Source organism: Zonotrichia albicollis, chromosome Z (genome assembly GCF_047830755.1).
Source record: "Zonotrichia albicollis isolate bZonAlb1 chromosome Z, bZonAlb1.hap1, whole genome shotgun sequence".
Lineage (NCBI taxonomy): Eukaryota > Metazoa > Chordata > Aves > Passeriformes > Passerellidae > Zonotrichia > Zonotrichia albicollis.
The window spans coordinates 25,145,655-25,161,793 of NC_133860.1; the positions used below are offsets into that span (position 1 = coordinate 25,145,655).

Below are 16,139 nucleotides of genomic sequence, written 5' to 3' on the forward strand. Positions count from 1 at the left end.
AGGTGTCTCTGGGGCGATACATCACAGATGCCGCCTTCGGCCTACAGCGAGGGTCAGACTGCCCCAGGCACAATCTAACTGGTAATATTGGAATTCATATTCCAATACAGATCACTTAGGGAAATACTAAGCAAAAAGAGATCAAATATTTAAAACTCTGATATATATTATCATTTTATGAAGCCAAATTATGAAGTTACATAAAATATACAAAAAGGGATTTTGCTGGCACAGCTCTTACATCGTGGTGATAGTGAAAGAATGAAATATTGCTGCTGTGACAAAATAAAGTTTTGCAAAACCTGATTTTAGTGACACCTATTCAGGAAAAACCAACCAAAAACTTACATATATGTGGGAATGCAGCTAGCTGGGATAAATAGGGGTTTAGCCTCGGTAGCATATGCAGGAGGCATCAACCTAAGACCATGGGAAGCAGGGCATTGAAAGGGAGATATCTAGTCAGGTCATGGTGAGAAGAGTGTACTCATGGGAATTAGTATGTCGGTGGGTGTGAGAATCCACAAAATCAGAGGGTTTTGGGAAGCTGCAAAAGGCAGCCTTCAGAGACAGTAGAACTCTGATTAGAGCTAAGCAGCAGCCATGAGATAGGTCAGTGGAAAATTTACTTAAAAAGTAGAAAAGCAAGGACAAATAGAACAATGATCTGTGTTTTAATGCTTGTCTAGAACAACTCCCTAAGCTACAGAAAAGTTTATCTAGCAAGACATTAAGTAGGTTGAAGCTTAATAATAGAGATCTGTGCGTTGTGATTTAAGGCTTACAAGTATTGTATTCGAAATAAGCAAGCATTGTTTTAACCAAAGGTATGTGTGCTTATAGTGATTGGATAGAACTGCTGTCAATATGTTTTTGCTTTGTGTGATTGGTCAAAAAACTAAGTTGTAACATTAAGTTCTTGGTCTGCCTGAAATGTGAACTGCTGGCATCTTCCCATTGTCATAATCATGTAATGAGACTGATGCTGAAAAATAAAACAGCAGCTCCGTCCCTTTAGTGATTTGTACATAGCCCCCAGCCAGCAATAGGTGGGATGTTAATGGAACTATTCTGTGTTAAGTCATGTTTCTGGTTCTTGCTCTCAGTCGGTTTGGAGCCTGTCACATATAAGGTCATGTTTCGAGTTCATGCTTCTGATTGGACCCTTACCCTCAGAATACCCCTATATCTTGTTATGCTCACCACACCCCCGGGCATTTGAATGTTACTCAGACTGTATGGTGTCTGCATTTGTTATTTTATTATTAAGATCTTTATTTTTAGGCAAGCTCATCACACCCATTCCTCTATTTTATGCCAGGCTCCCCTCAGCCAAGCTGGACTAGGGATCACAGCAAGCCTGACTGTGATATATATATTTGAGCATCCTTCAGTTGTGACACAAACTTTCTGATTTCAGTGAGAATATTTATTCTAGGCTTAGCTTCAAATAAGTAAACAGAAGTTCTCAGGTTCTGCTCAGTCTTGAACACTTGGTTGGAAAGAAATGAGGTGAGCAAAATACTTGCCACAACTCAGACAGAGCTAAAAGCACAGAATGAGAGCCAGGGCACCTGATGTGTGGATGATCCGCCACATGGCTGCAAGCTATGGGTCAGAGGTCCTTGAAATAAACACAAAAGGGTCAATTCTATATGAGACAATGCATCACTGTATGGGATATCACTGCACTGTCAATAAGTCAGAACAGACAGTACAGTTCTAGCAGGGTCCCAGACTTGTACCTTTCAGACAGTGTAAGATGTCACACTTAGCTCTCCTTGAAGCCCAGGCAGCTACTTACACCAGACAACATGAAAAAGGCTTAGTGGATACTAATATTCAGACCACGAACCAGAGTACAAGGTCTGAAGAGGCATTTAAATTATCTCTTTGTGACTGCAGTTCATCAAGTTTTTTTTTCTGCATAACCTTTAATCCCAGCTAAAAAATCAGAAAAAAACCCCAACCAATTCAAACAAACCAACAAAACAAAGCAAAACACAACAAAAAATCAAAACCAAACAAAACCAACAAAAAACCAAACAATCACAAACTCCCAAACCAAAATTCCACTTACTTTCTGATTAATCTCTTTTTGACATAACATATAACTACATGTTCTCAGTCTACAAACCTATTGTTTGTTATATATATTAGCATTTATCAGCATTTGCAATGAAACGCCTGTGCTCCTCTGGAGCAGGTAGAAAATGCACTTGGCTTCTGCACGTGTTTCAAGGTGTAGATTAAGCGATGTTTATCTGGAGAGTATTCATAAATACTTTATTATTATATTTTAAAGTCAGGATAATGAATCTTATAAAATATTTACAGAGTAAACTTATACCCTTGATTTAGGTACCTTTGATGAATCAGGCTGCCTAATTCTTTGACACCCTTCTTGTCTGTAGTTTTGTAAACCAGTCATTAGCCAGTGAATCATTGAGCTGTTAACAAAGTCAGTGTAAAGGTAAGTATGATACAGAAGCAGAGTTATTTCATAACACTTCAGCAGTATACAATGCAGTCAGGTGAAAAGAAAAGAAAAAAGGAAAAAGGAAATCTTTAGGACAGTTTAGAATGCATTAAAATCAAAATATCCCCATTTACTGTGCAAAAGAATTGGAAAAGCAAAATACTACTTGAATGTTTGAGTTTCTGTCTCTATAAAAACTGGAAACTATAGCATCCACTCATTCCTACTTCCAATCCATACTGACTGTACAAATTCACCTTTCAGCTATTCCCAGGAAAGAAACTTTTCAGAAAAAAAGATTTTATTAGTTTGAAATGTGATGACCACGTTAAGAGCTTGATACTGCACAAAATATGAGGCCTATACCAAGTCACACAAAAGGTCTTTGAAATGCAAAATGCACCTGGCGTTAGTGCATTTGACTTTAATCAACATGCTGGCAAACAAGGTGCACGTGGCTCAAAGGTGACTGATTTTATAAATGCACAGAAAGTATTTTAATTACTAAATTAATCTCTGTTATGCAGAGCACTGGAAACACATTACTTGTATTGTTCCACAAGAAGAGCTCAATCATTCAGCTCTGGGGAGCTTGGGAGAGTTAGAGTGAAACATTTCAGAGAAATATGTGCAAAAGTTGCCTTCTTCAAATCCCGCTGCCACTGGTTTTGACTGCTTTGAAATACATGAGCAGTGATAAGGAAATAGATGGTAGATAAAACTAAAGAACTTCTGCCAGGTAATTCACTTCTGTGGGATCACTTATATACTTCCCAGCAAAGCCTTTGCAGGAATTGTTGCAGTTCATATTTTATTTTGTTAAAGGGTTTGTTCTATTGTTCCCCTATGTTGTCCCTGTTATGTTTGCCCAATTATCCCATCATAAAAAAAACACAACCAATATTTGAGATAGCAGCAATTTTAATTGAATAGTTTAGAAAATATATATTGACAATATAATTTGATTAAAAATAAGGGATAATTTGGTTCAAATAATAGCGCATAAGAAAAAGATAACCACAGGGTACGGAGTGCAGGGCTCTTGGACCTTTGCCACCTCACGTACAAGCTTGCCAAGTGAAGACTGCCCCCTTATATGCCATGTATCAATCATCTCCTGCCATTTTCGATTCATCACACTTCTACCTCCGCCCTCATCACCACCTTTACTGTGCATGCTCCACCACTTGTTTTGGTGGTCACACAAGTCTTTGGGGGTCATCACTGATGAAGGTTCTCCTTTTTCTCTTTGTCCTTTAATTCACCTTTGGGTTACACATGTGCACCAAGCCAGTACAATATAAGCCAAAACTAACATATTACTACATTTTAGCATCAAAGCAATAAATCTCTTATAGCTGGCATTTTCATGGGACCCAACCAGATTTTCCTTTTTTTTCTGTTAATTTTTAGTAACTGTTATCTCTGGCTTTTTCCTCCTGTCCTTGCACATCTGCCGGTGGGGGAAGGGGGGGGGGGTGGAGCCCCTCCTCTCCCTTTCTTTCCTAACATTACAACTTTTAACTGTTTTATTCTTTCAAAATATTGATTACTGTATCAATATTGAATACTGTTTCAATTTTATCAGCACAAATCATACCTATTTACTACATCCCCAAAGCTGGTTTATTCACAGGTTGTACTCTCCCTCAAAACTGCTCTTCGAGCCATTCCCCTCGCTTTGTTGCAGCTCCTTCCCTGCCTTTCAAGGCAACACGGCCCCTTTTTCCAGAACCTTCCCCCTTCCCTGCCACTCTCTCCCCGGGCCAATCCCCAACTGAAACATCCACTTGGAAATCCCCTAATCTAGGGGACACCCCATTGGCCAATGTGACTTTTCCCTCTCCTCCCCCTACCCTGATTAGTTCCAGGTTACTGATGTAATCCCCTTGCTTCCCCCCCTTAAAGTTTTCCTGTTGTTTGGGTTTTTGTATCCACGCCCTGCTTTGTGATAGTATTTAATCTTGTGCACTGAGGGGCTTGGGGCTCTTTTGTCCTGTCCCCTTTACCTGGAATAAACATATCCCTGTGGAACCTCAGAACAGAGAGCCTCCTCCTTTCTCCTTTGTCCAGTCCCTCACATTGCTGATTCTGCACCATAGAGCAACTGGCATTTCAGACTCAGCTGTGGGCAGAACCCAGTCCCTAGCTGTTCCCCACTCCTGGCACACTTCCGGTGAGCTAGTGGGGGCTATGGTGGGCTGTATCAGGAATGTTTTCACTGAATCGTCTTTGAATCAATCTTGAATCAATGTGTACTCAACTTCTTTCTAAGCAAATCCCATTATTATATCTGTGTGGATGTGCTCATCAGACAAGCATCTCATGTCTTTACTTCATAAATCATAATACCAGCATTATTAATTTTTCATAAAGCCATGTATATAGTTCTTTAATTTTCTAAATAAAGTTGGTTAAACACAATTGCCTTATAATTAATTAATTATCAAAAATTACTTTTGCTAGGTCTTTTAGCCATTTCCCTAGTTAAATTGTATATTGGGCAACTCTTCATTTCAATACCCATACAGATGGAGAAAAAAATTCTGTTGCAAACTTAAATAGCTAGTCCGACATTCACATTCTTGGGAAACAGAGGTTTAGAGAAAGAGACAAAATGAAACCTTATGGATGTTTCCTATCTATTTCACATCTTTCCTCAGTTCACCTCCTCAGTAAAGCTATTGTAAATCTTTTTAGCAGACAAGTGAGGAACTAGTAACAGCATGTTGTCCAACTAAAAAAGTGATTTAGAGGGACATTTATGATTTAGAGGGACACTGTACCTTTAGTGCACAGAAAGGTGTTGTTTTTTGGTGATGACTGGAAGATAGAAGAAAGTATCCTCCAAATATTCACCAAGAGTTAGCATCTGTTTAAAGGCCAAAGAAATTAAAATCTCTTCTCAGGAGTCTGTTACAACAGAACACCATTTAGTTATTTGATTGCATGACTAGGACACTTAAATGCTGGATCATACTAGACTTGTTTATATTAGAGAATGTGACATGCTTCTGTGAAACCACCCACAGCATCAAACTACATGGCCATGTGAAAGATTCCACCTCCTGGCCTTTTGAAATTGATTCTTGCATTTAATAGGAAAAGGTGATTTGTGACACTTCATTAAATGAAATCTTATAAATTACATATTTAGCTAGTATAATTAAGCATTATTGAGAAGTTCTTCAAGAACAGTTACCCAGGACCATACAAAACTGTCAAAAACCAATTTCATTTTAAATGCACTATGGCTTCCAGATGCTGTTGTAAATGCTAATAGTCACACAGTCTAATTAAGCATGTTTTTATTACTCATTAATTGAAGAGACAAAATCTGATATTTAAAATATAGCTTGTATAGGTACAAAGAATTAAATAATAATATAATACAAAGAATTATGAATAATATAATACCAAGAATTAATTATAGGTACAAAGAATTAAAAATAATTATGACACCAGCTTATAAATTAATAAAGCACAGAATTGGTGTAACGAATGAGAATACTATCAGAATAAAGAGTTCAATTTTACCTTAATGTTGAAAACAATTATGGACAGGTACGTATTAAGTTATCTCGGTTCAGCATTAGCTAGAAATACATTCATATCATAGCACTTAAGTTATTAAAATATCATATAAATTCTCAGCAGTTATTCAGCTAACAAAAAAGACCATAGGAGTGCCTGAATGATTTGCATTTTATTATAGCTTTTCTTTTATGTCCTATTAGACTTCCAAAACTGCAGATAAAGCTAATACGCTTCAAGAGGTGGACAGTGCTCAAGAAAATACGATTCCTTGGAAAGGTTGCATTACTGGACTTGGTCATCTGTCTAGAAAGTTTTTGGGGACATCAAAACATGTAAATACTTGGTCTTTGGATAAGTGTAAGCATTGTTAAGTTAGTGACTCATGAGAGAGGACTTAGGTTAAAATGGAGAAAGAAAAAAAAAGTGTTTTGTGGACTTTTTCTGTATTTATTTAGCAGAGTGAGCCTATATTTAGTCCATTTCAGATACCTTCCAGGTTTTAAATTCTTTGCTATCAGGAGAGATTGCACCTGGTCCTAGATACAGACCTTATCTGTGCATATGAAGATACAGTAATAGAATCACAGAGCACTTTGGGCTGGAGGACACTTGATAGTTCATCTTGTTCATTGACCTGCCATGGGCAAGGACATATTTCACTAGATCAGGTTGCTTCATCCACACCTGAACTTGAACACCTCCAGTGTTGTGACATCAACAACTTCCTGGAGAAACTTGTCCCAAGGGAAATTTGTTCCAATGTCGTTGTGTTGTGTTAAGTTGGACTGTTCCGCTTCCCCCTGTTCTGCAAGGGTTCTGCCCTGGTTCTCCCTCCCTTCCCGGTTACTGTCAGTTACCCCAACTCCTCCCCTGTTGTCTTAGCGATCAAATGTATTTTTCTTAAACCCCTCCTCAGTTCCCTGCCTGTCACTCTCCGTTCCCACATTTTTCTGGAACCTTCTACCCAGGGCGGTGAGTGATTGGCTGGGGAGCCGGGGCCCCTCTAAGTGTTTCCTATTGGTCTCTTCCTCACGTCAGTCCTCTGGACCCCACTTCCCCTCTGTGTCCCTATTGGTCCAAGGACAGGGTCCTTCCTTATATCCTTCACCCTTTATAAACCACTGTAGTCCCACCCTCCTTGTCTTCACCTGTTCCCCCGGGATTCATTAACCCTGGATTAACTGCAGTTGGAGTCCACCCTCTTCCTTTCCACTGGCTGCAGCCCAGACACGGCCACATCCTGCACAAGGCATTGCTTGCTGCTGTAATGCAGGGCGATCGCTGTAGGCGCTGCCCCGAAGCACTGCGATTGGGGTAGTGCCCCCGTGCTGTTAGCGGTGCTGGCCAGCTAGCCGGACGTCCGAGGAGGACAGCTCTTCTGGAGCCGCACTGCTGCACAATGTCCCACCATCCTCCTTGTAAAAAAATTCTTCCTTAAATCAAATCTAAGTGTAACCTGTTTTAATTTAAAATCATTGTACTCTTACTACAGGCCTTGGAAAAAAGTATGCTTCCATCTTTCTTATAAGCCCACTTTAATTATTGGAAGGGTACAGTAAAATCTGCCCCAAGTCTCCTCTAAGCTGATCAATCACAGCTGTCTCTGTCTGTCTTCACAGGAGAGCTGTCTCTTCCCTCTGACCATTTTTGTGGTTCCCCTCTGAACCCACTCTGCAACAAGTCCATATCTTTCCTGTACTGGGACCCCAAGGCTGGAGGCAGCACTGCAGGTGAGGTCTCACCAGAGCAGGGCAGAGGGGCAGAAACCCCTCCCTCCCCTGCTGACCTCAGGGCTTTGCGTGCAGTCCAAGACACACTTGGCTTTCTGGGCTGGCTCATGTCCAGCCGCTCACCCACAGCAATCCCAGGTCCCTCTGGGCAGGGCTTCTCTTGGTCTCTTCAGCCCCAGCCTGTGTTGGCACCAGGAATTGCCACAAGACAGGTGCAGAACCCAGCATCTCACCTTAAAATTCATGGGATTCCCATGGGCCACTTTGTACAACACCACTTCTCAAGCTGTCCAGATCCCTCTCAATGGCATCCCATCTTTCAGGAGTGTCAACATCACGAGTCAGCTTGGTGTCATCTGCTGATGATCCCTTTGTCTATGCTACTGATGAAGATATTAAATAGCATGTTCCTAATACTGAGTCTTGTGGGACATCATTCATTACTACTTTCCATTTTTAATTGAACCATTGACAGTAATTCTTTGGACAAGGTTGTCTAGCCTGTGTCTCACCTAGTTCTCTGTTGGAGGTTAGGATTTTTTCCTTTTTTTCTTTCTCTCATGGAATTTTGTCCCATTTGTTGCTGAGACAATAACTACCAATAGTTATGAGGCCAAAAGATGTGGTTGGGAGGAGGAAGAGGGGGAAGGGTGCAGCAGGCTTCTCTTTTACCTGAAGAGTTTTCTCTCCAGAGGAGCAGAGATACTACAAGCTTTTTGCTTGAGAGCTGTGGCAGCTAAATCTGGTCTGTAAACTGCACAGATAAAGTAGCCTTAACAGACACAACTCATCCAGTCTAGCTTGTCTGAGGAGTAAACAAGTCCCTGGGTCTGGTAATGATAGGTCAGATTCAAAGTCAAACGGGGGACCCCAGCCAATCCCATTGAAATTTGGTCAAGAACGCAGCCATATCATTGGCCAATGAGCTGGGTGGTGGTAAGATCCCAACCTGTGTAAGTGCAGGAAATTCGAAGTCCCTGTAAAAGGAGACGCCAAACAATAAACTTTGTTGTTGCTGCATGGACTCAGTGTGTTCTTATCACCTGCCTGTCTCCACACCAGTGACAGGGTGTGATGGGCTGGTCTGGACTCCTCTCTCGCTCCCTGGCCCTTGGCTTCAGAGGAGGACAGTCAAACTATTGCTTACCACAGGGAGAATCCACTGTCACTGTAGGGCCCAGCCCTGTACAGCTTCTTCCTTACTGTGTGACCTGTTGCCCGTAAGAGCAGCCATTGCACCGGGACCTTATTAACACCCAATCTTGCTGGAGAGGACACTCACCATCTCTTTGGGTGATTCAGGGGAAAACCCAGGACCCCAAGCCCCTCCCCCTTCCTGAAGAGTTCATCTCCCTGGGATTTTGTGGCAGTCACTACAGAGAATCCTGGCTGCCACTGCTCAGCACTACTGCTTTGTGCTGCTGCCTCAGGCTTTTTCACTGCACTCTAACCTAGCACCCCATGTCCAGCTGACCTCCAGCTCCTGCTAAGACTGTGGAGTTTTCTGTTATATTTTGTTTGCCACTGCAGGGGGCATGCCTGCCACTGCCGTCCCAGCCACCGCTCTAAGGTTCCTGCTGCAGCCCATTTTGCCATCCAGCCTAGCCGCCATTACCACATAAGGGAGACATTGCTGAGCTCGTGCCACAGCGCCCCCTGGAGCGGTGGGGGAATCATCGCACTCGTCCTGCCCGCCTGGGAGCCAGTTGCTGGCTGTGACCGTAACTACATGAAAGGTGAATGTCCCAGCAGCTGAGAGAAGGCTCTTACTGAGTTTGTGGGGTTTTTTTTGCTGATGCTGCTGTTGTTTGTTTCCCTTGTTATCTGTATACATACTAGTAAAGAACTGTTTTTCCTTTCCCCATATCTTTGCCTAAAAGCCCCTTAATTTCAAAGTTGTAATAATTCAGAGGAAAGGGGGTAGTATTTTTCATTCCAAGGGAAGTTCCTGCCTTCCTCAACAAATACCTGTCGTTTAAACCAAGACACTTTCATTCCATACCAAACCCGTATGTTTCCACCACCTTAGACATAAGAATGTTGTAGGGGAGCATACCAAAGGCCTTAGAGATATTTAGTGGATTCACAGGTCTTCCCTTACCCACTGATGTTGCCAATTATGGCTAGATAAGTCAAGCAACATAAATGTGCCCCACAACAGCTAAGCCAGCAAATGAGGAATTTAACAGCCAAACAAAACCCCTGCGAGGAAAGACTGCAGTCACATCTACCTTCAGATAATCTCAGAGGTTTTTCACTTGAAGTCTTGAACTCCCGTCTGAAGTCAGATAATTATGCCTGGGCTTTCTCCATTAACAATTCTAGCAAAACCTCCTTGTAAGCTTTTCTAAACAGCTGCACCATTTCCTTTTGGTATTTCTTCTTCAGCACAGGAAAATTAAAGCCCACAAGTTCCTCTCTGCTCCCACTTTCACTCTGCCTTTCCTTGCTGAATCTGAATGTAACAGAGACTCTTATTGGGCATTATGGATATGAAAACAGTGGCATGCATTGAAGTCTGAACTCATGCCAAGTTCCCATTTTGTTTGGGGCATTGAAAAACCTAGGAGAATGAAAAGTCCTGGATATTTTTTCAGTCATTTTCTGAAAAAGAAAAGAGATACTTGGGTCTTATTGCCTGATATAGCAAGGATTTGTTTCTGAGCATTAAATAGGCAAGAAAACAAACAACTGCCACTTTTCATAATGAAGGAAAGAAAAACATTTCTAGCTCCTCTTTCGTTATCAAGCAACTTCCCTTCTTGTGTTATGAATTGACACAAGAAAGAACCTAAACACCATATCTTGAACCTCTTCCTGTCACGTTCCTTCAGATGACTGTTCCGGGCTTCCTCCTTGCATTTTGCAATCTCCCAGCAGAGCTAACTGAACAAACCAGGCAAGAGAGGTGAATCTGAACCCTGTGGAGAGACCCCACACCCATGTCAGACCTCTTTGAACAGGGTTTTAAACTGTTTCATGTGCTTTTGCAGCCATGCAAATTTTGTTCTGATGTTCAGGCATCTGACCGTCTGGCTTATATATTTCCTTTTCATTTCCAAAGCCTCTTCTTTTTCAGAAAAGCAAGTACTGTCTAAGAATAAATATTGTTTCAAAAAACCTTGGTGCAAAAGCAAAAAAAAAAAAACAAGAAACAAACAAACCAAACCAAACAACACCAAACAAAAACAAAACAACTTTTCTGTACCCAGACTAAGAGATATTGGTACTCTTTATGTGTGCTCTGCATAAAAACAAAGATTGACATAACTAAAAAGTATGCGCATCAATTATGCTTCATTGACTGTTTACATTGTTCGCATTTCTCTCATGTTAGACATTTAACATAGCTTTTAAAACCCTGTTGCATGGTATTATCTGTAGCTGTCCAACTGACCCTCCTGATGCAGGAAAAAGGTTTCCTGGATAATATATTCCGCTTCAGAAGAGTCAGCATCTCAGTCATAGAGTGTAGGTAGTTTGTTATTATTTTCTGCTTAAGGAGATGATCTGCTTTAAGGTTGTGCTCACCTTAGCAAGTTGGAGGACTTTTGTACAGGAAAAAAAATTAATGCTGAGATACCACTGCCATCCTACATGCCTTTCAGGGGTTTACCCCAGGTTCCACTGTGGTTCTAATGACTTAATGACCATCAGTAGCTGGAGCCCAACAGGTGAATTTCCAGAATACGTGTCCTGTGGGATCATACATGTGGGCACAAGTTTTCATCTTGCCATTCACAGTGTGAACTAAAACATGATAAAAGGGGACACTTAAGAGTTTTGTTTCAGAAGTTCACTCCTCCTAAGAGCAAGATTGCATAGAAAAGTAGAAGTTTCTAAAGACCATTAATGACTCATTGTCATCCTGCTACAGGCATTTGATTTGCTCGAACATAGCTTCAATGTCTAAACCCTCTCTTTTTCTTTATTTACATGATATATACTTCCTCACCTAGTCCAATTTAAAAAATCACTAAAATTATAACAAACAACAAGGTCTTTGGACCTTAAAGAAAGATCATTTTGGTCCTATCATAAAATTATCAAATAAATACTACAAGATTTAATTTCAAAGCCTTTATACATGTAACATCATTCCAATAGATAAAAATAGTTTGTATAGAAAGTATTTTTTTTAAGTATTTCATCATGATGCCTTGAGATGCTCACATAGAACAGAGACTAGGCAGAACTAAAGGAATAAAGTAGGTATTTATTAAAAGCCCTAGAAGGATACATCTTGAGCTGCAAAAGAGACTGGCCTGGGCTTTGCCCAAGATGGACCTAAGATGGTAACAAGATGAATAACTAGTCATGATGACACTTTAATAAGTTTTAATACTGGGGTTAATTGTCCAATTACAGCTTCAGGTTCTAAAGTCCCATCCTCCTGGTTTGCTTTCTTCAATTTGCTGTTTATGATTTTGGGCTTGGGGCTTTAATGGTTATTCTTGGTTCTCAAGCTGGAAAAGGATTGTTTTGTCTAACCACCCTGTGAAGAGAACTTATTAACACTTAATATGAATTTCAGAGTTACGCACTAAAGGGGTACAGACTCTGAAAAATATGAAAGTTAAAACTTAAGGCATCAATACCTTGATGCCTTAATACCAGTAATTAAGGATTTCCAGTAGAATACCACTATGAATACCAGTTAATGGATTTCTTTTGTTGTTGTTATTTATGGTTTTGTTGATGCTGTTGAGTCAGGGACAGAAAGAAAGACTCCAGTCTCCAGGTGGATCAGAAGGCTCAAGAAGAATTCTTTATTAGCAACAAGCAGCAAGTTTTATAGTCTCATGGGACCAGATTGATCTCAAAGTAGAAACATCTCACATTATTGGTGGCTATGAATAGCAATATGTGAAGAGCCATAACTACAAACAATGGTTAAAGAAAGAGGGATAATAATTGTTTGAATTCTTTCATCTGAGATTCCCAGACTCAGCCTGGGAGAAATTGTCTCTGTTCTCTCTTCAACTGAACTGAGAAAATCCACAGGTTGTTTGTCAAATTGTATGCACTGAGTACATAAAATGCTGCAAAAACCCAGCTGGCAGTATTTCTTTGTTCTCACTTCTGTCATAAGTTGTCTGTCTCACTTTCTGATCAAATCCCTGATTTCTCTCTCAGCCAGTTTCTAGTTGCAACTGTTATGGTACTCTCTGTATAAGTGATAAGCATTTAATATTCTTCTGTAGAACAAGGTTCAAAATATAGCTAGGCTGGAAAATAACTGGCCTTATCCTGACAATTTCTTGTTACTAAAACAACCTAACCTCTGACCCTTTGGCTTTATTCAAGAAGGTTGTCTCAAATAACCACCTTACAGCTGTGTCTTTGATCAGGGTTCAGGAATAGCTGGATCTGACTCAGGCTTGGGGAAGGAAATGCACATGGTGTGTGACTGCAGTACCAGCAATACATCAAGTTCCACTGCTATGGCTCAGTTGGTTTGCTAGTATTGTCTCTGCTGGTGTTACTTGCAGAGCTAATAGGAAAAAAGTGAACTGCTATGATTTATAGCTGTTTCTGCATTACAGGGTATAGATCCTGTTTTTAGTTTGGGCACAGGAGTATTTTCTTTGAGCAAGTTTCACTGCCAAAATGTGTTAAAGATTTCAAATATTCCCCTAACACAGACCAGTGACTACAGCAATTTGGTGGTTTTGCATGGAAGGCATTTATGGAAGTGATGTAAAAGTTTCTGTGTAATTGACAGTCTGTGGAACCACGTCTCTGTGAAAAACACATGTTAAAGATGAAAAATCTTGAGAAAGCTCTCTTTTCCTTTTAGCCTGGAACAGGTAACAAGGCTGGCATGGGGCTGGGCCAGGCCAGGCAGACTCTGGCACAGGATCGGGCCCCTCTCCAGGGAACCCGCCAAGCCCTGTCCCAGCCAGGCCAGGCCCCAGCAGCTGCCAGGCAGAGAGGGAGTGGGGAGGCTGCAGAGGCCCTGGGCAAAGCAGGGTTGGGCTGCGGCTGTTAACATCTTGCCACAAGGTCCCCTGCCCCAGCATGGCTGAGATCATGTGGCTGAGACCAGAGGTAGCCCTGTAGCCTGTGCAGAGTAACCCTGTAGAAAGAATTAAATCAAGAGAAAACCAAAGACTTAGCCATGCCACCGATTCTTACACAGCGCCAGCCACTGTTCCTGCCACAAACACCAAGTGATCATCTGCAGGCCCTGGGTGAGATATTAACACTTTCAATGCTTCAATCCTCCCTCAAATGAGAGAAATTACTGAGATGTAAGCATGTAGGGGAGCAACATGAAGACACCGAGGTCAGCGAAGAAGTCAAGTCCAGATGGGAGGGATGAGGAGATGCCTTGATCTTGGGGCCAAAATCCTCTTGTAGAGCTGTGGAAAAAAGACTCTGTTTCCTTGTAGCACATGAAAGCCATGGGGAGAGGAAGGGTTCAGTTTGATATCAAGCAAAGGCCTCCATGCCTAAGTAAACAGATGTTAAAGTAGTTGTGATCTTATGAGAAGTTTGAACAGAGAACGAGAAAAGAGTAGTCCTGAGCCCCCAAGAGAAAAAAAATGAGATCTCTCTTCCCAGAAATGAAGATGATTTTAGAGATAGATAATGAGAACTTTTGCTTTTGAACAATTCATCTTTAAAACAGTACCCCATAAGTTGACATGGCGCATAAACACAGCTGTGGGAAAAGCTTGTAGAAAATGGGAGGGACTTCACGATTGCAGATTTCCCCTGGGAGCTGCTATTCATGAGGAAATTAAGAGTCATGAGAGCATTGTTTTTTTCTTGTGGAGAAGTCTCCATAACATTAACAAGAAGGACTTCTCTCCCTAAGTGAACTGAAAAAGAACTATTCTAGAGGTGGTAAACTGACTGAAATTTTAGGTTTTGTTTCTTTATATTGTCAGTAGGAAAAAAAAGGTTGTGGAGGGAGGAGAAGTATTCTGAAGGTTTTGTTCTGATTCTTATTACTCTTTAGTTACTGTTAATAAATTTTTCTTTATACCCTTTTAAAGTTCTGATCCTGCTTTGCCTTTCTCCTAATCCTACCTCACAGCATGAAGTGAATGCACTGGTGATTGGCCAGCACTGGAACCCACCACATTCACTGGTGCATAGACCGGGCAATCTCAAAATAGGCGAAATCTCAAACTGGTGAACCAAAACCACTACATGAAATTGGTGTTTCTGCGCGGTTTTGAATGAAACCACCACAAGCCTAAAGTTCATTAGGCTTTGCTGTTTGCTGTTGCACCTGGATCCCAAGAGAAAGGGCAAGCCGTGTAACCAGCTACATGGTCGTCCCTTTTTATCCAAGTGGTGTCACTGAGTGGCCACTCGCTGCCTTGAGCTCCTGAGCTGGTACTGAGGGTAGAGATTCGGCCTCTGGCTTGGAATGTCTCCTTCCACTTGGCCTAGCCAAAGGTGGGCACCTGAAGAGGTTCCTCTGAGTGGCAAAAAGAGAAAGAGGGACTTTGGTGGCAAAGTTCCAAGATGTTTATTCTTCCCCAGAGGAAGAAGCATCAAGACATTACAATGAAACTAACCCGAAGGCAGACACACAGAAGAACACTGCTTGTAGGAGTTGCTGGGGATTGCACGGTTGGGACGGACGGAGATGAGATCTCTTTGAAGCTAAGTGGTATAACTTGCAGTTTATTTCAAAGGGCGTGGGTGAAGGGCCCTGTTGTGAGCTGCCAGCTGCAGCTTGAAGCAGGCCCGAGAGAAGAGAGGCTTTAAAGTGTAAGAGAGTTAAAGGCAAAGGTTTAAGAGTGGAGAGCATGTAGAAAGGAGGGGGTGAAGAAGTGCAGAGGGAAGACAAAGAGACAAAGAAAGAAAAGGGCGTGAAGAAGAACGCAAGAGTGAGCAAAGAGAGATAAGAGAGAAGAGAGGTACGAGAGCGCAAAAAGAGACTGAAGTTCTCGTTACAATACAATAAATCATCTTCAGTGTTGAATATCCAGATTCTCATTAACCAATCTACTACAGCATGCATATCCTATAACATTTCCACACAACCTATAAGAATCACTACATTATCATACTACGTTTACGTGTTAAACCCTAAATCTTATTCTTTGGGCCCCATCTGCCAAGCTGCAAGGCCTGCTCTGACTCTTAGGCCTGCCTGCTTGCAGAGGGAATTGTCTCCTCTAGGGGGGATTACATTCAACTGGTCACAACTAAGGTATCTCAAAGGTTGCTTTCATTTCAATCTCGCTTATAGTTTCTATATTCTCAAAATCTTTTGCCAAGCAGTCATATTTAACAGACTTTCTTGTTTCATCCTTCCCAACAACTGCTAAAGGGATTTTAAGGTTATAAACGAGGGCAGTCTTAGGGAGGAGGCTACCTACAAATCAGTCATGGGCTAGCAAGGAGGAGCATGGGGTGGGTTCCTATTA

At 41.4% G+C, this 16,139-nt stretch overlaps 1 long non-coding RNA gene across 2 annotated transcripts in view; it reads left to right on the forward strand.

Annotated features, from left to right (window-relative positions):
• Positions 1–16,139, forward strand: part of LOC141727121 (uncharacterized) — a 33,393-nt gene that overhangs the window by 14,374 nt on the left and 2,880 nt on the right. The window contains exon 3 of one of the 2 annotated variants that reach the window (XR_012578176.1): positions 9,277–9,469. The exons of the other annotated variant lie outside the window; for it this stretch is intronic. This is a non-coding gene — a long non-coding RNA (uncharacterized LOC141727121). Of the gene's footprint in view, positions 1–9,276; positions 9,470–16,139 lie in introns of those variants that run through there. 2 annotated transcript variants of the gene reach the window in all.